The sequence below is a fragment of the Protopterus annectens genome, chromosome 9.part0 (assembly GCF_019279795.1).
Source record: "Protopterus annectens isolate FY-2018-M chromosome 9.part0, PAN1.0, whole genome shotgun sequence".
NCBI classification, from domain to species: domain Eukaryota; kingdom Metazoa; phylum Chordata; order Ceratodontiformes; family Protopteridae; genus Protopterus; species Protopterus annectens.
The window spans coordinates 1,344,100,806-1,344,122,766 of record NC_056743.1 but is presented as its reverse complement, the minus strand read 5'-3'; the positions used below and the strand labels follow the sequence as shown (position 1 = coordinate 1,344,122,766).

At 47.0% G+C, this 21,961-nt stretch overlaps 1 protein-coding gene across 1 annotated transcript in view; it reads left to right on the top strand.

Moving 5' to 3' along the window:
- The window catches only part of NSD3 (nuclear receptor binding SET domain protein 3), a 4,286,093-nt gene that overhangs the window by 463,423 nt on the left and 3,800,709 nt on the right, over nucleotides 1-21,961 (top strand). The gene's annotated exons all lie outside the window — the stretch shown is intronic.

Here is a 21,961-nt window from a genome sequence, read left to right as displayed (position 1 = left end):
GTGATACGTGTGTGTATTTGCATTTTCTGTTGAGAAAATTGTTAATTTTTGTGAAGGGAAGGTTTCCGTTTTAGTTAGAGGGGCCTTTCCCTTTTGCTATTCTAGCGTTTTTGTGGCTAGTGTTATTAGTGGGTCAAGTACCCGTTTTAGTTAGAGGGTCTTGACCCTCTCTTTCTGTGTTATTTCTTGTTAGTGTGTAAAAAAAAAAAAAAAAAAAAAAAAACTTTACTTTTGAACTTGTTTTTCTTGTTATTTTGATAACTGTGTTTTCTCTAGACAAAAAATGTCCAAAGAACATAAACCCTCCGGGTTTAAAAAATGCACGAGGTGTGGTTTTAAGATGTCCATAACGGACGACCACTCCTCGTGCGTTTACTGCTTAGGTGCCAAGTACCTACAAGAATCTTGTAGCGTGTGTCACGCCTTTTCATCGAGGGTCCTCCAGGAGAGGAAAAACAAATTAATCCTTAAGGGATTAATCAAGCCATCCTTCGAGGAAGCTTTATCTTCGTCACCCTCTCCTTCAAAAAAGAAGAAAGCGTCTGCTCCGACCAGTCAGTCGGAACCTACTGCCAAAAAACCTAGGCAGACTTCTCCATCGGCTCCACGGACTTTGGAGCCGAGGGCGGAACGGTCTGCCTTGATGCCTCCAGCCTCGACCCCTCTGGTCTCTGAGCCGAGGACTGGGGCATCTAGAGGCGGGTCACCTTCATCGGCTCCACTGATATTGGAGCCGATAAGGGTTACCGGCTCAGACTCTTCCCCCTCGGAGCCGAAGTCCTTATCGGCACCGGGGGAAATTGCCTTGAGATCTCCCTCGGAGCCGATAGTGGTAGAGTCCATTCGGAGCCGGTCCCCGAGTCCTTTGGAGCCGATGGAGAAATCGGTTCGGGCCCGATCGGTATCCTCCAGATCATCCAAGATGTCTGATTCGGACATCGACAGGGTGCTCCTAAGACTCTTCCAGTCTCCGGTGTTCCTAAAGCTAGTCTCGGCTCCAGCCCATTCGGCTTCGGAGCCGATGGTCCACTTCCCTGCTATGGTTCCTCCTCCAACAGCCTCGGCACCGTTGGAGCCGGTGCTGGTGGAACCGGTGGAGGTTTTAGGGTCGGGCCCGACCCTTGCTCCAACTCCGGCTCTTGGGTCGGAGTTCAGTACACGGACTTCTTCCGTCGGCCCTGGGGGGAGGCTTCGGGATTGATGTTTTCGGTCCCAAGTCTCCCTCTTGGTGCGTCGGCGGCGGGACTGCCGCCCACTGTCGTGGCCACGGAGGTGGGACCCTCCCAGGATTCTGGTGGTCCCGCCTTCAGGGCTATGAGGAGTGCGTTAGCCAAATCTTCCTTGGCTACCTCCACGGTCTCCCCAGCTCCTTCCCTGCATACCGAGACTGGGTATTTGGCAGTCCCCCTGTCCTTAGACAGCGGAGCCCCAGGGCCTGAGGTTACCCCCACTGGGGTTTCTCCCCCTCCTGGAGGTCCTTCTGAAGCCTCTTCGGAAGAACCCCCCCAGGAAGAGATCGTGCAAGAGGAAGCACGTTGACTCCCCTGATGAGTCTCTTACATCAGACACTGATCTCGATGATGCAGAGGGGTCCCCTAAGTCGTCCTCGGATGATGTCTCCTTTGAAGACATCCTGGAAGCCCTAAAACAACGAGGCGGCTGGCAGTCCAAACCTCCCTCTGCTGATAAGTCGGTGTTCCTGAATGCCTTCGGGGCTCAGCCCTCCGCCTCCTGGGTGTCTCCGCCCTTCGATGAGCTCTTGGATTTGATCTGTCGAAGGGCGTGGGAACACCCAGACTCTGTGGAACCGGTGCCTGCTCATCCTAATAAGTTCCTGTCAGCACCCCCGGAAAAGGAGTTTTTGACGGAAGGTGTGGCTGTAGATGCCTTGGTGGTGGCATCTGCTACCCAGCAAGATGTAGCAGAGGCTTCGACGTCCGTCCATCCTCCTAATAAGGAGTCTAGGAGCATGGATCGATGCAGGGAGGCGCACCCTGAGTTCAGCGGCCTTTACATTGAGGTCCTTGAACTACCTTATGCACTTTACCAGATTTCAGAGGGATCTGATTAAAGAACTATCCGATACCCTCTTGGGTAACCTGCCTAGGGAGCTAGCCCAGACCAGTTTGGTTCTCAGCTGGCTACAATGTCATCCATGAGGCTCATTTCTTATGCGGCCGAAGGGGCGAGTAGAGCGGTGGGTACAGGCATTGCTCTAGGAGACAAGCCTAGCTCCACCTGTGTCATTTCGCGGAGGCCTTTAAGTCTTCCTTTGCCCGGCGCCCTTTGATGGGTCCTCCCTGTTTGGACCCAAGGTAAAGACACACTGACCGCTGTGAACAGGAGGGTAAGACTCTGACTGCCGGGGCACGATTTTCCACTCCCTTCGGCCTTATCCCAAGGCTAAAAGAGGAGGAAAATGTGGTTCCATAGATCTCAGAAGCCTTACCCCTCTCAGCAGGAGGATTCCCCTTCCAGAGGCAGGGGAGGAATTCTTCGGGAAGGCGCCGTCCCAGGCGGCAGAGGCCCTCGCAACACTGGAGACCGCTGAGTCCTTTCGTGGCTCTTCAGCCTTTCACAGTCCCTGAGGATTGCCCGACTGTGCAGCTCCGGAGCCAGTCGGGGGTCATTTCTCGAAGCACCTAAAAGCCTGGAAAGGTATCACTCAGGACCCGATGGGTGCTTGAATTATCGCCGGAGGTTACACCATCCCATTCTCTCATTCCCCCCAGTCCAAAAAATCCCGGACCGCCACCCAGTCAGCGGGATACGCAGCCTCAGAAGTTTCAAAGCTGCTGCAAAGGAGTCATCCAGCCGGTCCCCAGACCAGATCGGATTAGGGACTTACTCAAGATTCTTTTGGTGCCAAAGACTGGGGACTTGAGGCCCATTTTGGACCCTCAGCATCCTAAACCGCTTCAGTCAGAAAGTCCAAGTTCAATGGTCACCCTACAAACCATTTCTCCCATTGCTGGAGAAGGGTGTTTGGATGTGCTCCATAGATCTCAAGGGGCGCTTATTACCATATCATGGTACATCAGGTGTCCAGGAGACATCTCGCTTCAGCCTAGGAGGTCATTTTCAGTTCTGTGCGCTGCCCTTTGGTCTCACCACAGCCACAGGGTGTTCACCAAGTGTTTGGCAGTCGTGACTGCTCACCTGAGAAGTCTAGGATTCCAGGTGTTTCCCATTATCTAGATGACTGGCTCCTAACTGCCACCTCCAGGCATCTACTACTGCAGAGCCTTCAAGCCACTATATCACTGGGCAGTTCCTTGGAATCACCTTCAATTGGCCAAAGTCTGTGTTGCTGCCATCTCAACGAATAAGATTCATAGGGTAGAGATAGACTCAAACCCGAATGCGGGTCTATCTACCTACAGACAGAATACAAACCATACAGACTCAAGTTCGAGCCTTTCCATCCCAGGTCCAAAGCTCCAGCCAGGACGGTCCTGCAGCTATTGGGATCCATGTCCGCCATGGTTTTTCTAGTCCCCTTGGCAAGGTTGCACATGAGAATTCTCCAGTGGCTTCTGCTTTCAGCTCAGTGGTCCTTTCAGGAACTCCTCTCAGTCACCTCATATGGATCACGGAATCTTGCAAGCGGGACCTTCGCTGGTGGCTAGTGCCCTCCAATTTGGATCAGGGGCTGACCCTTTGTTCTACCCACTCCTCCTGCGGCCACTTTGACCACGGACGCCTCCCAGATGGGGTGGGTGGGGGCATTCCTGGGCAGGTCAGTCCAAGGCAAATGGCACCCGGAAGAGACCCTGCTTCATATCAACATCCTAGAAATGAGGCAGTACTTCTGTCCTTCAAGCCCACGATTATCTCCCTCAGGCATAATTGCCGTTCCTCCAGACAACATGTCAGTTGTCTGGTACCTGAACAAACAGGGAGGACCAGATCCTATCCTCTTTGCAGAGAAGCCATGAGAGTTTGGGAATGGGCAGTCTCACCAAGCGCTTTCTAGTGGCTACTCACATACCGGCAAGTCAATGTGATAGCCGACAGATTGAGCAGAACCATCCTCTCTCTCCTCACGAATGGTCTCTGAATATGACAGTTGCAAGTCAGATTTTCAGCAAATGGGAGTTCCGTGTTGCGACCTCTTGGCGACTCCTCTGAATCTTGAAGTGCAAAGATTCTTCTCTCTAACCCGGGCTCGAGGGAGCCCCATGGGCACTACTAGTCCGCCCTGGCCTTACCGGCTTGCTTTATGCCTTCCCTCCAGTTCCTCTCCTTCCCAGGGTGATTCAAAAGGCATCTCTCTTGGGGAGCAAAATGATCTTAATTGCTCCTTACTGGCCTGGTCAAGTATGGTTTCCCTATCTTCGGAAATATGCTCTGGAAGGTCCATGGTTCCTGGATCAGATCCCAGACCTTTTGGTTCATCAAAATTGACTGCTTGGCTCCTCCTCTTCCGACTATAGTCAGGAGTCATACATTGGATCCAGACGTTGTACACATATTATCTTCGGCCCATAAGTCTGCTACAAAGAAACTGTATTCTAGCAAATGGAAAAGATTTGCTATTTGGGCTAACTGGAGGCCTGGACCCCATCTCTATTCCGTGTAGAAGTACTAAAATTTTAACTTCTCTGTTCAATCAAGGCTCTTCAGTCTCTACCATCAAGGTACAATTGGCCTTGATTTCCAATTTTCACGAATCCATAAACCCCACCTTTAATGAGCAACAGATTGTGTAAGACCTTCTTGAAAGGTGCTGCTCTATTAAGACCTCGATTTCTCATCCTGCCTCCATGGGATCTCGATATAGTGTTACGGCTTGACTTCCTTCCCTTTGAACCCGGCTACATGTGATCTAAAGTTTATCATGGAAGACCGCTTTTCTATGGCAATTACGCTACTGCCAGAAGAGTTTCAGAACTTCAAGCTTTGTCAGTTAAACCCCGCACTTGGTTTTCACAAAGACAGAGTATCCCTCAGGCCAAATCCTTCCTTTGTCCCACAAAGTTTGTTCAGTTTCTGCTTACAACAATCGTTAGAACTTCCAGTCTTTTTTCCAAAATATTCTAACAAAGCGGAATTCATATTCCACACACTAGATGTCCACAGGCAGTTGCGTTTTTATTTAGACAGGACCAAACAAACAAGGAAAACAGATCAGTTGTTTGTATCCTTTGCAGACAATAAATTGGGCAAAGCTGTCACAAAGGTCACTATTGCCAAATGGATCATAGACTGTATTACTCAAGCTTATTCCTATTCTAACAAAGAGCTTACCACCTCTGTCAAAGCTCATTCTACAAGGGCTATGGCTACTTGATAGCATTTCATTCCTAAGCTTGCCATTAGTGACATTTGTGCTGCAGCTACATGGTCTTCCCACGCACACTTTTATTTCCCACTACAAATTGGATGTGGCATCTAGAGGGCGAGCTTCACTTTGGTTCCACAGTGCTCAGGAGTGTTTTCCAATGAGCCACCCAGGATTTAGGTGCTAGGGGACCTGTCCCATCAGTACAGAATGTAAGTGAGATAGGATCACATAACATCTTTTAGTTATGTACTTACCATAACTTTAGATGTTTGGGATCCATCTACTACATTCCTAACTCAACCCCACCCTCTTCCCCTTCCTTGGGAGATCAGAGGATATCAGAAGGTCCGAATCCTGTTGTTTCATCTTGAAACATCTAACAATGTTATATAAACAAGTTGTGCGTGTGTGCATGAATGCGGACAAACAAGATCTGGGGATTAGTGGTGGTGCATCCTGGGATAAAGATAGCTCAGCCAATAAGAGGCCTCGCTCTATAGCATAAGGCGTGCGGTCGAACAGGATGCGGCTCCAGCCCATCAGTACAGAATGTAGTAGATGGATCCCAAACATCTAAAGTTATGGTAAGTACATAACTAAAAGATAACGCGGAGGTGGACTAGCCTGTCCACTCGCTTCATATCCTGGAAAAGGGTAAGGGAGGGCAAGGAGGAGGGAGGAGGGCTGTCGCTATTACCAAGTTATTATCCTCTTTTGTCTAGAAATAATGTGTTTGAATTTTGGCTGCCTGCTTTCTCTGATTTGCTTCCTCAATCCATCTGTGTGCCTGAGGAATGCCTAATTGGCATTGCTTTTTGCCTGGAAGACTCTCCCTCCTTTCATGGGTGTTCCATTCTCCAGTCAGATGCAGCTTTTTCCAGACCTTCTTTTTCAACTGAGGTCAAGCCAGACCATCACAACAGGCTTCCGGACCTGGGATGGGGGGCCCACATGCTGGACAAATGCGTGCAAGGATTGTGGACACAGGATCAACTTCACCTGCACATCAATCTAAAAGAAATGCTGGCAGTAAAACTGGCAATCCAAAAATTCAAACCATTCCTCAAAGAGGGCCAGTTGATGATAAGGACAGACAACACCACAGTCATGTGAGGTACATCAACAAACAGGGAGGCACTCATTCATACCCCCTATGCAGAATGACCTTGGGCTGTGGACCCTGGCACTCAGCTACAACATTCAGTTACAGGCAATATTTGTGCCGGGAAAGACAATACTCTAGCAGACATATTAAGCAGAACCACTTGGATGCCCACGAATGGAAACTGCACCGGACATCTTCAAGACCATCTCAAAGAAATGGGGAGATACCACAGATAGACCTATTACATCACCTCTCAATCCACCAGCTCAAAAATTCTGCACAAGGACATTCCATCCACTAGCATGGAAAGTGGACTCACTCTCCTTCAACTGGAAAGGCCTAACAGCATATGCATTCCCACCTCTTCCTTTGATACACAAGGTACTACTAAAAATCAAGGAAGAGCGTCCAAGGATAATCCTGATAGCCCAAACTGGCCAAGACAACACTGGTACCCACTACTGAAGAGCATGTCCTCGGAACAATGTGGCCAATACCCTGATGCCTTTGATGTTAACTCAGAACAACTACAGCATCATACATCCAAACCTAAAAGCGCTACAACTGACTGCATGGAACATCACATAGCAACCTAATCCAGAACTTTCTCAAAGAGTTAAAGACATTATTCTTGAAACGCGCAGACCTTCAACAAGAAGGAACTATGCTGGAAAATGGAAAAGGTTTGTCATTTGGAGTGCGAAGAGGAAAAGATGTGTCAAACATAGATATGCCTAACATTCTGGAGTATCTGGCGAACTTCTTCATTCAGGCCTGTCCTACTCCTCCATCAAGATACATGCCTCAGCTATTTCAGCAGAATACAGCTTTGATCCACCTGTTTTTCGCACCCTTTGCTCAGGCAGTTCCTCAGAGGAATCAAGAATGTAAAACCTCCAGAAACCACCATTACCAGCTTGGGATTTAAACTTTGTGCTAGAAAAGTTGACACTATCACCTTTGAACCAGCAGCAACAGCAGACCTACAACACCTGTCATGGAAAACTGCTTTCCTACTGGCAATTACTTCAGCAAGGAGGGTTTCAGAACTACAGGCCTTAATGGCAGTGCAACCCTTCTAATCTTCCACCAAGATAGAGTGTCCATGAGGACTAATCCTACATTTATGCCCAAGGTGGTATCCAGGTATCTTTGACAGGCAATCCACCTACCTACCTTCTTTCCCAACCCACAAAACAGAGGGAAAGAATGCATACCTTGGATGTACATAGACAGCTACGCTACTACTTGGACAGAACAAAAATAGCAGAAAGACTGACCAACTTTTTGTAGCCTATGCAACAGGAAGGGAAGGAAAAGCTATTTCAAACAGACAATCTCAAAATGGATAGGAAATTGCATACGATACTGTTACTCCTTCCATGGAAAACCAACTCCACAGAACATAAGACCTCATTCTACAAGAGCAACAGCCACTACCACAGCCTTCTTACGAGGGTGGCAACCAAAGACATTATTGAGGTGGCTACTTGGACCTCCCGTGCATACATTTGCCAAAGCATTATAATTTGCCTCTATATTGCAGATCCCGAGCAGGGTATGCCACTCCTGAACTGGAAGGGATACTAAACACACCATAATCTAGTTTATCCTCCTCCCCTAGTTGGCTATGGTATTCTACCCAGTTGTTTATGACTGCAGATGCATCCATGAAGGACATAGTACAGTTTTGTACCTACCATAAATGTAGATGTCGAACTGGATAGCATCTGCAGTCAAGACTCCTCCTTCCCCTCTGTGGTACTCCTAGGGTGTTTACCCTCCTAATAGCTAGCTGTTGGGGAGTCTTTCATAGTGTATTTGTTTGTATATATGTACATATATGCTTATTGTTGTGTTTACTCTATCTATTTGGAAACATTGGCATCTATCCAAATTTTAGCCTGCAAGAGGGCTACTGGCATCTGGGGCAAGAAACACTGAGGAAAATGGCGTCGGCTGATGCTTTTTATACCAGACCAACAGAGATGGCGTCGGGTGGAGTGCGACATCAGCCGAAGCCGGACCCGGACTTTGGAATCCGGCCGACTGCAGGGCTGCCTGACGACAGGACAACCCACTTGTTATGACTGCAGATGCTATCCAGTTTGGACATCTACATTTATGGTAGGTACAAAACTGTACTTTCCTGAATGCCTTCGGGGCTCAGCCCTCCGCCTCCTGGGTGTCTCCGCCCTTCGATGAGCTCTTGGATTTGATCTGTCGAAGGGCGTGGGAACACCCAGACTCTGTGGAACCGGTGCCTGCTCATCCTAATAAGTTCCTGTCAGCACCCCCGGAAAAGGAGTTTTTGACGGAAGGTGTGGCTGTAGATGCCTTGGTGGTGGCATCTGCTACCCAGCAAGATGTAGCAGAGGCTTCGACGTCCGTCCATCCTCCTAATAAGGAGTCTAGGAGCATGGATCGGTACGGGAAGCGCACCCTGAGTTCAGCGGCCTTTACATTGAGGTCCTTGAACTACCTTATGCACTTTACCAGATTTCAGAGGGATCTGATTAAAGAACTATCCGATACCCTCTTGGGTAACCTGCCTAGGGAGCTAGCCCAGACGGTTGGTTCTCAGCTGGCTACAATGTCATCCATGAGGCTCATTTCTTATGCGGCCGAAGGGGCGAGTAGAGCGGTGGGTACAGGCATTGCTCTACGGAGACAAGCCTGGCTCCACCTGTGTCATTTCGCGGAGGCCTTTAAGTCTTCCTTTGCCGACGCCCCCTTTGATGGGTCCTCCCTGTTTGGACCCAAGGTAAAAAGGACACACTGACCCGCTGTGAACAGGAGGGTAAGACTCTGACTGCCGTAGGGGCACGATTTTCCACTCCCTTTCGGCCTTATCCCAAGGCTAAAAGAGGAGGGAAAATGTGGTTCCATAGATCTCAGAAGCCTTACCCCTCTCAGCAGGAGGATTCCCCTTCCAGAGGCAGGGGAGGGGGAAATTCTTCCGGAAGGCGCCGTCGCAGAGGCCCTCGCAACACTGGAGACCGCGAGTCCTTTCATGGCTCTTCAGCCTTTCACAGTCCCTGAGGGATTGCCCGACTGTGCAGCTCTGGAGCCAGTCGGGGGTCATTTCTCGAAGCACCTAAAAGCCTGGAAAGGTATCACTCAGGACCGATGGGTGCTTCGAATTATCGCCGGAGGTTACACCATCCCATTCTCTCATTCCCCCCCCCAGTCCAAAAAAATCCCGGACCCGCCACCCAGTCAGCGGGATACTGCAGCCTCAGAAGTTTCAAAGCTGCTGCAAAAAGGAGTCATCCAGCCGGTCCCCGCAGACCAGATCGGATTAGGGACTTACTCAAGATTCTTTTTGGTGCCAAAAGACCGGGGACTTGAGGCCCATTTTGGACCTCAGCATCCTAAACCGTTCAGTCAGAAAGTCCAAGTTCCGAATGGTCACCCTACAAACCATTCTCCCATTGCTGGAGAAGGGTGTTTGGATGTGCTCCATAGATCTCAAGGACGCTTATTACCATATCATGGTACATCAGGTGTCCAGGAGACATCTGCGCTTCAGCCTAGGAGGCAGTCATTTTCAGTTCTGTGCGCTGCCCTTTGGTCTCACCACAGCCCCACAGGGTGTTCACCAAGTGTTTGGCAGTCGTGACTGCTCACCTGAGAAGTCTAGGATTCCAGGTGTTTCCGTATCTAGATGACTGGCTCCTAACTGCCACCTCCAGGCATCTACTACTGCAGAGCCTTCAAGCCACTATATCACTGGGCAGTTCCCTTGGAATCACCTTCAAGTGGCCAAAGTCTGTGTTGCTGCCATCTCAACGAATAAGATTCATAGGGGTAGAGATAGACTCAAACCGAATGCGGGTCTATCTACCTACAGACAGAATACAAACCATACAGACTCAAGTTCGAGCCTTACTTCCCAGGTCCAAAGCTCCAGCCAGGACGGTCCTGCAGCTATTGGGATCCATGTCCGCCATGGTTTTTCTAGTCCCCTTGGCAAGGTTGCACATGAGAATTCTCCAGTGGCTTCTTTCAGCTCAGTGGTCCTTTCAGGAACTCCCTCTCAGTCACCTCATATGGATCACGGAATCTTGCAAACGGGACCTTCGCTGGTGGCTAGTGCCCTCCAATTTGGATCAGGGACGACCCTTTGTTCTACCTCCTCCTGCGGCCACTTTGACCACGGACGCCTCCCAGATGGGGTGGGGGGGGGCATTCCCTGGGCAGGTCAGTCCAAGGCAAATGGCACCCGGAAGAGACCCTACTTCATATCAACATCCTAGAAATGAGGGCAGTACTTCTTTCCCTTCAAGCCCTTCACGATTATCTCCCTCAGGGCGTAATTGTCTGGTACCTGAACAAACAGGGAGGGACCAGATCCTATCCTCTTTGCAGAGAAGCCATGAGAGTTTGGGAATGGGCAGTCTCGATAGCAGCTTTCTAGTGGCTACTCACATACCGGGCAAGTCCAGTGTGATAGCCGACATATTGAGCAGAACCATCCTCTCTCCTCACGAATGGTCTCTGAATATGACAGTTGCAAGTCAGATTTTCAGCAAATGGGAGTTAGTGTTGCGACCTCTTGACTCCTCTGAATCAAGTGCAAAGAATTCTTCTCTCTAACCCCGGCTCCGGGGAAGAGCCCCATGGACGCACTAGTCCGTCCTTGGCCCACCGGCTTGCTTTATGCCTTCCCTCCAGTTCCTCTCCTTCCCAGGGTGATTCAAAAGGCATCTCTTGGGGAGCAAAATGATCTTAATTGCTCCTTACTGGCCTCGTCAAGTATGGTTTCCCTATCTTCGGAAATATGCTCTGGAAGGTCCATGGTTCCTGGATCAGATCCCAGACCTTTTGGTTCATCAGTCGGGACTATTCCACCAGTCCCTGCACACCTTAAAATTGACTGCTTGGCTCCTCCTCTTCCGACTATAGTCAGGAGTCATACATTGGATCCAGACGTTGTACACATATTATCTTCGGCCCATAAGTCTGCTACAAAGAAACTGTATTCTAGCAAATGGAAAAGATTTGCTATTTGGGCTCAACTCCGGGGCCTGGACCCCATCTCTATTCCCGTGGCAGAAGTACTAAAATTTTTAACTTTTCTGTTCAATCAAGGCTCTTCAGTCTCTACCATCAAGGTACAATTGGCAGCGATTTCCAATTTTCACGAATCCATAAACCCACCTTTAATGAGCAACAGATTGTGTAAGACCTTCTTGAAAGGTGCTGCTCTATTAAGACCTCCGATTTCTCATCCTGCACCTCCATGGGATCTCGATATAGTGTTACGCGCCTTGACTTCCTTCCCCTTTGAACCGGCGGCTACATGTGATCTAAAGTTTCTATCATGGAAGACCGCTTTTCTGGTGGCAATTACTTCTGCCAGAAGAGTTTCAGAGCTTCAAGCTTTGTCAGTTAAACCCCCTTACTTGGTTTTTCACAAAGACAGAGTATCCCTCAGGCCAAATCCTTCCTTTGTCCCTAAAGTTTGTTCCAGTTTCTGCTTACAACAATCGTTAGAACTTCCAGTCTTTTTTCCAAAATATTCTAACAAAGCGGAATTCATATTCCACACACTAGATGTCCACAGGCAGTTGCGTTTTTATTTAGACAGGACCAAACAAACAAGGAAAACAGATCAGTTGTTTGTATCCTTTGCAGACAATAAATTGGGCAAAGCTGTCACAAAGGTCACTATTGCCAAATGGATCATAGACTGTATTACTCAAGCTTATTCCTATTCTAACAAAGAGCTTACCACCTCTGTCAAAGCTCATTCTACAAGGGCTATGGCTACTCCGATAGCATTTCATTCTAAGCTTGCCATTAGTGACATTTGTGCTGCAGCTACATGGTCTTCCCCGCACACTTTTATTTCCCACTACAAATTGGATGTGGCATCTAGAGGACGAGCTTCATTTGGTTCCACAGTGCTCAGGAGTGTTTTCCAATGAGCCACCCAGGATTTAGGTGCTAGGGACGCTGTCCCATCAGTGCAGAATGTAGGCGAGATAGGATCACATAACATCTTTTAGTTATGTACTTACCATAACTTTAGATGTTTGGGATCCATCTCACATTCTAATAACCCACCCTCCTTCCCCTTCCTTGGAGATCAGAGGATATCAGAAGGTCCGAATCCTGTTGTTTCATCTTGAAACATCTAACAATGTTATATAAACAAGTTGTGCGTGTGTGCATGAATGCGGACAAACAAGATCTGGGGGATTAGTGGTGGTGCATCCTGGGATAAAGATAGCTCAGCCAATAAGAGGCCTCGCTCTAAAGCATAAGCGTGCCGAGTCGGAGCCGAGGGATCGGCTCCGAGCCCATCAGTACAGAATGTAGGCGAGATGGATCCCAAACATCTAAAGTTATGGTAAGTACATAACTAAAAGATAACGCGGAGGCGGACTAGCCTGTCCACTCGCTTCATATCCTGAAAAGGGTAAGGGAGGGGGCAAAGGAGGAGGAGGGGGAGCTGTCGCTATTACCAAGTTATTATCCTCTTTGTCTAGAAATAATGTGTTTGAATTTTTCAGCTTCTGCTCTCTACGATTTGCTTCCTCAATCCATCTGTGTGCCTGAGGAATGCCTAATTGGCATTGCTTTTTTGCCTGGAAGACTCTCCCTCCTTTCATGGGTATTCCACAGCCCCCCTCCAGTCAGATGCAGCTTTTTCCAGACCTTCTTTTTCAACTGAGGTCTCCGGGCACCATGCAGCCTGTTCCTTGGGATCAGAGAGGCAAGGGGTTTAGCCAAGAATGTTTCTAGTTCCAAGAAAAGATGGTTCTTGGAGACCAATTTTAGATCTTTCCCACTTGAACACTTTCCTGCAAGTTCCTTCTTTCCGAATGTTGTCCCTGCAGACACCTTTCCCTCACTTTCACCTCCGGTCTTCATGGCTTCCCTGGATCTCAGACACCTACTTGTATATCCCCATCCATCCTCTTTACAGGAAATTTTTGTTTCCCGGTGGGTTCTTTACACTTGCTATTTTCTGCCTTGCCTTTTGGTCTTCCCATTGCCCCAAGGGTGTTTACAAAGTGTTTGGCTCCAGCCATTGCCTTTGAGGGTCCAGGGTGTTCAGGTTTATCCATACCTGCATGACCCTCTTTTCCTTGCAAACTACTCCAATCTCTTATCTCTAAACCTAGAGAAGGCCATTCATCTCCTTCATAACCTAGGCTTCACCATCAGTTTCAAAAAATCCAGTTTGGCTTCAGCTCAGGATCACATTTTCTTGGGATGCAGGTTCAAAAGAGACCTGATGATGGTCTTTCTACCAACAGACAAGGCTCAATTTCTAATTTACTTAGAGACCCTCCTAACTGTTACAGCCATCTCAGCCAGGGAGTTCCTGAGACTCCTATGTTTCATGGCCTGCACAATTGCCCATGCAGCCCTTTGCAAAACTCCACATGAGAAAGTTTCAGTGGTTTCTAAAGATTACTTGGTCTCAGCATGTTCATCCACTAGATACCATGATTCCACTTCTTCCATGTCTGAAATCGGATATAATTTGGTGGATTCAGCAGTTTTCTTTGAATCCAGGTCTTCCTCTTCTTCTGCCCCAGCCTTCTGAAAAACTCTTCACAGATGCTTCAGACATGGGTTGGGGAGTGGGGACCTCAGTACGAGGTCGCTTTTCATGCTGTGTATCTTCCATCTGCTCAAAATGTTGTGACAGATGCATTAAGCAGGAGTATGACACAATCCCACGAATGGATGCTTCACAGGGATTTATTTACTTTTTATTTATTTTACATTTGTTGACCGGGCTAGTCTAACTGGATATATGTCCATTTTCAGTAGAGGCCCGGGGAGAAAAGCTCCAAAAGTTATCACAAAGCAGTAATAAAAAAAGCAGTCTTAACAATAAGCAAAATAATAAAGGATTACAAAGACAGCAAAGCAATAGTAACAGGAAGAAAAGATTACAATAGTAATTGGTATACAGGATAAAACAATGCATTTAAGAATAAAGATACAAGAGATAATTTACAGTAAATAGTACAGTATGTTCACAAAAGGTAGTTCATTTAAGTATCCTAGATTACAGTATGTCTTTCTAAAATAGCAAGCAATATTGAGTTCTTGGACATGATTCATCAGTGGGGTACTCCACATCTGGATCTATTTGCCTCCCCTCAGAACAGACAACTTCCTCTGTTTTGTCTCAGGACCCTGCATCCTCTGGCTTGGAAGGTTGACTTCCTTTCTTTCTTATGGAAGGGGATTTTTTTTATTCATTCCCCCCTTCCCTCTTGTACAGAATGTTGTGTTGAGGATTCAGCAGGACAAAGTCTTGTTGGTGACTCCCTTTTGGCCAAGACACCATTTGTTCCCCCTTTTTCTGCAGTTAGCCAAGAGCCATCACCACAAGTTGCTTCACCGGATGGATTTCCTCACACAGGACAAGGGATCCTTAATTCATCCACATCTGTCAGCATTACAAGTGACGCTGTGGTTGATCAAATTCTGATCCTTTTCAGGCATGTCCTTTTGTGGCTGATGTCAAAGCAGACGTGCGATGCCCACGCACTGGCAGTAGTTTGAAGCTTTTGTATCCTGGTGGGATGTTGGGTCTTAGAGTGGAATACAACCCATATGTAAAGAATACTGCAAAATAGAAGAGAAGGACATTTGTGGGCATGGTAAGATTTTACACAACTATTCTGTTTATCAGTCCCTCAGAATGTACTATAAAATGTTGCAGCTGAAATTCATAGAACCTCCTTCCAACCCCCCCCACACACACACCTCCCAGTTCTGCCAGCTTTGGAGGTTGTGTTAATCACAGCCTTTGGTTTCCCTGGTAGCCAACCTGTTGCACCTAAGAAAACAGAATGTACAAAGGACCCAGTTTTTCAAATTTCTATAAACTCATTTCAAACCTGACCCATTAGCTATAGCTTTAGTTAATCCAGTTGCTGCCAAGCATTTTGTTAATTTTAAACCTTTACATGGCTGGTGAAATTGATAAATTTGGAGAAAAGGTCTATGCTTCTGCAACTTCAAATTTTAGAATATTGAATTGTCAACCTTTTATTTTGGTTTATTGTTGCTAATTGTGGAAATATGAGGAATGTTTTATCTGCAGCTCCCTCCTGTGAGGAAAAATCAACTTTGTGCTTCAGATGTTCTTCGTGTTTCATTGTTGCAGTCAGTACATTTAGGTTATCTGCTTGCAGGAAGCCCTCACTCGGCCTGATTATCAAAGTCTTGGGTCCTGCGTCTGTTGCGGTCTCATCTTCCATGACGTCAGGTAGTCAGGGGTATAAAGCATGCAGCCGACACCATTACATCAAATTTTCTTGCCCCAGATGTCAGGTGCCCCCATAATAGAAAGCAATTAAACATTAAGGTTACACCTCCAACAAAAAGCAAATATACCAGAAAGCTTAAGTATAGTAAACAAGAAGAGAGATATAGCCAATAGAAGTCAGGGGGCTAGAGGGGGAGGGTAACAAGGACTGTAACAGTGAATACACTCTAACATCTACATTTATGATATTGTATACAACTGTACTGTGTTCGTGTTTCACTGTTGCAGTCATTACATTTGGGTAAATTCCCAAAGCTAAGGAAGGAAGGAGGCAGTTATTGAGCATTAGGAGTTGCTATCAGGCCCTGCAAGATTGCAGTGGCAAAACCAGCTCTGAATTTAGAGAAAATTTGCAAGTGGTAATGCTTGGTGAAGGTATGTACAGAACTCCAGGTAGCAGCTTCTAGGATGTCCCTGGTAGGAACACCTCTGAGAAATGTTGTAGAAGTAGATGCAGCCCTGGTGGAATGGGGTCTTATCCCCTGTGGGGTAGGTTTTCCATGGTGCTTGTAGCAGAAAAGAATGCAACGGCCTATCCACTTAGAAATGGTTTGCTTTGAAATGGCCTTCCCCTCTGCCCCTGCAACAAAGGCAACTAGCAGCTGCTCAGATTTCCTGAGAGGCTTGGTCCTGTTCAAGTAAAATCTAAGTTGTTTGTGCACGTCCAAGGAGTGCAGTATTCGTTCCCCTTTGTTCTGTGGATTAGAAAAGAAGGTTGACAAATGAATGGACTGATTAAGGGCCACACTGGATACCACCTTGGGCATAAAGGAAGGTTTGGTCCTGAGGGACAACCCGTCTGCATGAAAGATGATGAAAGGCTCCACTGCCATGAGGGCGTGTAATTCAGACACCCTTCTTGCTGAAGTGATAGCTAGAAGGAAAGCTGTTTCCCAAGAAAGGAATATCAGCTCCGCAGTTGCAGCTGGCTCAAAAGGAGGTAGAGTGAGATTTTCCAATACAAAGTTAAGGTCCCAGGCAGGGGTAGGAGCTCTCCTGGGTGGTCTTAATTTTTGGCCCCTCTGAGAAACTGTTTCAGTAGGGGGTGAGAAAAGGGGTGGCTCAGTATTAAAATGTGCTGAAATGGCTGAGGCATGAATTTTAATGGAAGAGAAGGAAAGACCCTTGTGAAGCATCTCTGTTAAGTATTGAAGAATATGTGGTAAACTGGGCACTGTTGTGCCCATCCCATGAGTCTGGCTCCAGGAACAGAATCTTTTCCACTTTTCAGCAACATATTTTCTAGTACTAGGCCTCCTTGCCTCCAGGATGACATCCAGCACTTGTTTCCTGAGGGATGGTAAAGGAGAACTCCGGTAATTAGCCAGGCTGCCAGGTTCGGAGTTTGAAGCTGGGGGTGCAGAATTTGGCCCTCCTGCTGGGACAGTAGGGAAGGAGTCTGAGGCAGGTGCCATAGTTCCAGTAGGGACACACTGCGCAAGAGGGGGTACCAGTGTTGGCATGGCCAGTCTGGTGCAATGAGTATTGTCCTTGGTTTGTCCTTTTTGATCTTTAGTAAAACTTTCAAGAGGAGAGGCAGAGGGGCAAAGGCATAAACAGGCTTTCCCAGGTAAAGGACAGTGCATCCACTTTCCAAGCTTGTCTGTAGAGAGTCCTTGTGCAGAATTTGTCCAGTTGGTAGTTCTGAGGGGAGGCAAACAGGTCTATCTCTGGGCTTCCCCATTTGTTTCTCAGAATGTTGAATATCTTTGACTCCAGTTTCCACTTATGTGAGTCCATGAGATTTTTGCTTAGGTCATCTGCCAGTGAATTTAGCTTGCCTGGCAGGAACTGAGCTTGTAGTTGCATTTGGTAGCTCAAGGCTGTGTTCCACAGAGCTATGGTTAGTCTGCAGAGGGGGTATGAGTGAGCTCCCCCCCTACTTGTTTATGTACCACATAACAGTGGTGTTGTCCGTCTTTACCAATAATTGTCCTGGAAGAATGTGGTCCTTGAAGGCTGTCAGAGAATTCTGTACAGCTAACATTTCTTTTTGATTGATATGCAGGAGCATTTTACTCTGGTTCCATTTGCCCTGAATGCACTGCCCTGCCAAGTGAGCCCCCCAAGCATAGTCTGATGCGTCTGCTGTTAGGGTTTGGGCGTTGGCTGCATGTTTTATACCCCTGACGACCTGACGTCATGGAAGACTAAACCGCAACCAACGCAGGACCCAATACTTTGATATTCAGGCTGACTGAGGGCAACCTGCCAGTAGATTACCCAAATGTGATGACTGCAACAATGAAACACGAAGAACATCTGACAGTGCATGTAGCCTGCTTTGAAACATAGGTATCTTCTGCAAGACTCCCTGATAGGGATGTGTAGGTAAGTTTCTTTTAAGTCTAGTGTTGCCAACCATGCATCTTTGCCTAGCATAAGAAGCAGCTGGTGAAGAGTCAGCATCTTGAATTTTGGAATCACCAGAAAGGTATTTAAAGTAGAAAGGTCCAGGACAGGACGACATGTATTGCCTTTTCTGGGTACCAGAAAAAGTCTCGAATAGAAACCTTGTGCTTTTTCCTCTTCTGGAACCAAATGAATATCCCCCATGCTTAAGAGAGAGAGAGAGTACTTGATTTTGGGCCTCCGCTTTCTGATTTGGGAGTAGATTTGGCCACTCACTTGGTGTTGGTAAAGTGTGGAAATGAAATCTGTATCCTTGGGACACTATAATTAAAACCCATTTGTCCTGTGTAATGAGTTCCCAGTTTTTGGCCTGTAGACCAATCTTTCCACCTAAAGGAGCCTTCAGTTGGGAAGGGCTTGGAAGTTTTAAAAGCAAGTCATTGAGTTCGTTTTCCATAGAGGGGAGTCTTACTACTCCCTGATTTGGGTGCGGAAACCCCCCACTGCTTAGTCTTGTGTGTCCCCTGGGACTGAAACCTGGGGTTTCTGCTGTATCTGGGTTTGGCTTGAGAAGACCTGGAAGGGGCTGGAAAGGACCAATTCTTAGAGGGCCAGGAGGCTGAAGTTGTAAGAAAGCTGTAACAGTGTGCACAGATTTAGCTTTATCATCCATCTTTTTAAGAACTTCCTCAGCCTTGTTGCCAAACAGGCGGTCCTGATTTAAGGGAGCATCCAACAATTTAGCTTTAACAAGATCATGCAAAGATTGCTCCTCAAGCCAAGCATGCCTTCTGAGCACAGACCCAGCAACAGCAGCCCTGCAAGAGGCCTCCAATGAATCAAAACCACATTGCAAAGTATGTTTTCCAACCTGTTTAGCAGAATGCATTAAATCCTGTAATTCTTTATTTTCTGCACAGTCAGGAATCAACATCATTTTCTGTTTAAGCAATCCAATAACATGTTGCTGATACTTTAATATATGAAACTGGCAGTTTAAAGACCCTAATGGCCAAGGTTGCAGAAGTGTAAACCTTCTTACCCCATCTATCCAGCGCCCTGGAGTCTCTATCAGAAGGGGTAGGACTTTTGGCAGTAGAAGCCTTAATGCCCTTAGGTCCCTGTGAAATAGTCTCTGGATCTGCAATAAGATTTTTAAAAAGGAATTTGTATAAATCAGGAACCCTGTAATATCTGTCAGGTTTTTCTGAGAGCAGGAGGCAAAGAATCAGGGGCCAAACTAGATTCCGGAAAAGGATCATCAACAATGTCTAGTACAGGAGGAATAGCTAAAGGCCTATGCTGAGGCCGTAGTAAGAAATCCCTAAGCCTGTTTTCTGAATCTGAGAAATCCTCCGTTTCCCAGTGGAAATGCTCCCTAAGAGTATGTAAGGTTTCACCAAAAGAAAAATCCTCAGGAGGGGAAGCAGAGGGAATAGAGTCCTCTGCATCAGAATCCTCATAAGTAGATAAGGGCAAACCCAGATCATCAGAAGAATCAGAAAAATCAGAATCCTGGTCAGAAGATTCATAAACAACTTTAGTCCTAGGTCTCTTTGAAGGGGGAGGTTGGCTTCCCCTGATTAAAGTTATAAGATCTTCGGCCATTCTTATCATTTGTTTTTTAGGCATAGAGGCCTTAGCATGCAGCCTGGGCATCAGTTTTTAGGCATGGTTCGAGATTTAGGCCTAAATGAAGAAGGAGGCGTCAGTTTAATTGCAAGTCCATAGGCCTGAATACACCCTCAGAAGCCAGTGCTTGCACAGCGGCTCCGGACCCATCCAAGGTAGAGACATCCGCAGGTTCCATAGTTGAAGCATCTTGCGGCATACCAGACTCTGAATGAGCTCAGTAGAGGCCTGCGAATCAGAAGTAGTGGGTATCAGGGGCTGCGAAAGCGCCTCAATGAGTACCGGTTGACTAGCGACTGACTTAGGAGAAGCGTCATCGGCAGCTTTGGACCTCAGCGGCCTGTCTCTGTCTTTATCTTTGCGTTTTTTCAAAATCCCGGTAGTCGGACGCCTAACCAACGACATTTCTGGATAATTAAACCGAGAACCAAAATATTTAGAGGCGAAAATATACAGAAGGATGGTGCGCTGATTAAACAAAGCACAAAACTGACAGCAAGGTACGTTGTGGTCAGGGCCTAGGCAAGGAATACAGTACGAATTAAAATCTTTGAGGTATTTGCTTTCCAGAAGTAATGCTATTATTAACTTTTACTGACATCGGTAAGGAGCAAGAAAGTTTCTCCAACGGGGTACTTAGCTTTAGTTGAAGACTTTGGTTCTGAAACTCGAAAACGAAAATTTCAGGAGTCGGCTGACCGGCACTTGTGAACTGCTTCTGCTTCGGGCACTGCACGGCAAGAAAGACTGATGTAATGGCATCAGCTGCATGCTTTATACCCCTGATGACCTGACGTCATGGAAGAAGGGACAGCAACCGAAGCAGGACCCAAGACTTTGTTAAACAGGCCGACTGAGGGCTACTGCAAGCAGATAAGCAGATAACCCAAATGTAATGACTGTAACAGTGAAACACGAAGAACATCTGATAGTGCATGTAGCCTGCTCTGAAGCATAGGTATTTTCTGCAAGATTCCCTTATTGGGATGTACAGGTAAGCTTCCGATAAATCCAATGTTGCCAACCAGGCATTGTTGCCTAGCATGGGAAGCAGTTGATGAAGAGTTAGCATTTTGAATTTTGGGATTACCAAAAAGGTGTTTTGGGATAGACAAGTCCAGGATAGGACACCAGGTATTGTCTTTTCTGGGTACTAGGAAAAGTCTTGAGTAAAACCCTTGTCCCCAATTCCTCTTCTGGGAAAGGTTGAATAGCCCTGATACTTAGAAGACAGAACCTGCTGTTGAGCCTCTGCCCATGGATTTGGGGGTAGGTCTAGCCAACCGTTTGGGGTTGGTAAGGAGTGGAAGTGGAATCTGTATCCTTGGGAAACCATATTTAGAAGCCATTTATCTTGGGTAATGAGTTCCCAGCTTTTTGCATGCAGGGCAATCTTTCCCCCGTAAAAGAACAGTCAAGTTGAGCAGGGCTTGGGAGGTTAAGTCATTGTGACAGTTTAGTATAGTGAGGTGCCTTACCACTTCCAGCTTTGGAAGAGGGAGCCCCCCACTGCTTAGGCCTGTGAGTACCTTGAGACTGAAGCCTGGGTGGTCTGCTGGTCCTGGTTTTGGTCTGAGAATGCCTGGAAGAGACAGGAAAGGACCAATTCTTAGAAAGCCAGTGCCTACTAAATCTGGGAGGCTGTACTTGCATGAAATCATTAACAGTTTGCATAGATTTAGCTTTTTCCTCCATCTTTCTAAGTACTACTTCTGCTTTGTTACCAAACAGGGGGTCTTGGTTTAAGGGAGCATCCAGTAATTTAGTTTTAAGATGATCTGGTAAAGTTTGCTCCTTAAGCCAAGCATGCCTTCTAAGTACAGACACAGTAAAAGCAACCCTGCAAGATGCCTCTAAGGAATCAAAACCACATTGCAAAGTATGTTTACCCACTTGTTCAGCAAAATGCATTAAATCCAGTAAGTATTTTCAACACAGTCAGGAATCACCATCATTTTCTGTTTAAGTAATCCAATAATATGCTGCTGATACTTTAACATATGAAACTGGCAGTTTAAGGCCTTAATGGCCAAAGTAGCAGAAGTGTATACCTTATTACCCCAGCTGTCCAGGGCCCTGGAGACTGTCAGAGGGGGTAGGGTTTTTGGCAGTAGTAGCCTTAATGCCTTTGGGTCCCTGTGAAATAGTCTCTGGATACGCAGTAGGATTCTTAGAGAGGAATCTGAGAGAGTCAGGTACTCTAATACCTGTCAGGTTTCCTGGGAGCAGGAGGTAAAGTGTCTGGGGCCAGGCTAGATTACATGAAGGCATCATCTAC